This window comes from Lynx canadensis, chromosome D1, assembly GCF_007474595.2.
Source record: "Lynx canadensis isolate LIC74 chromosome D1, mLynCan4.pri.v2, whole genome shotgun sequence".
Taxonomy (NCBI): domain Eukaryota; kingdom Metazoa; phylum Chordata; class Mammalia; order Carnivora; family Felidae; genus Lynx; species Lynx canadensis.
The window spans coordinates 115,200,516-115,201,674 of NC_044312.2; positions in this window are offsets into that span (position 1 = coordinate 115,200,516).

Sequence of the window (1,159 nt, forward strand, 5' to 3'; positions counted from 1 at the left end):
GTTCACAAGGTAAACACATACATATACATTAAACACAGTTTTGAGGTGTAGTTCACATATCACACAATTCAGCCATTTGGAGTGTGCAGTTCAGTAGATTTTAGTGAATTCACAGATGTGTGCAACCATCACCGCAATTTTAGAATATTTCCATGGCCCTTTAAAGAAACCCAGTACCCTTTAGCAATCACCTCCCCCAGCCCCCTTCCCTTTCCCAGCCCGTGGTAACTATTAATCTTAATGTCTCCATGAATTTGCCTATCCTGGACATTTCGTGTAAATGGATCATATAATATGTAATCTTCTGGGACTGGCTTCTTTCACTGAGCATAATGCTTTCCAGGTTCACCTTGTTCCTCGTTTAGGGCCGAGTGATTTCCCATGGTTGTACGGACAGACCACACTTCGGGTAGCCATCCACCAGTTCTGGGACCTCAGCTTGCTTGCCCCTCTGGCTACTGCGAATCATGTTGCCACGGACATCTGTGTCCTGTTCTGTATCCTCCCTTGGGCACACACCTAGTGTCACATGTAACTGCGCGGGAAGCTTCAAGGGAGCTGCCACTGTTCTTCAAAGCAAAGAGCTTCGGGGCCTTTTTTTTTTTTTTTTTCCTTTTTTTTCTGCGGGGGCCCTCATCGTATTAACAATTTGAGCCAACCCAAACCAGCAAATCCACGGTATTGCGACCGCGGAGACCCCGTGAAAGAACCACCCGCCTGCCCGCGGACCCTGCGGACTAGAGCCCCGAGCGGCTGGGGGCACCTGGCCCCTCGCACGTCGGATAGAGGGTGGAGAGGCGCCCCAAAGGGACGCGGGTGCGACCACGCGGCGGGAAGACGCTCCAAGGCAGCGCGGGCGAGGCTGCGGCGCGGCCAGGGCCGGCGCTCGGAAGGGCGAAGGGGTCGAGAGGCTCGGGGCCCGCCGCCGGGGCAGGAGGGTCTGGCGTTGCCCCTACGCGCCAGGACGCGGGGAGACGCCAGCTCACCCGGCCCGCGGGCTCGGGTTTCCTAGCAACGAGGCGGCATCCTTCCCAGCAAGCACTGCTACTGACCCGCGGCGTCGGAGACTACGAGACCCAGCGTGCCCCGCGGCCCGGCCGCAGGGACTACAAGTCCCACAAGGCACCGCCCACCCTTTCCTAGCCGCCCCCAACCCCTG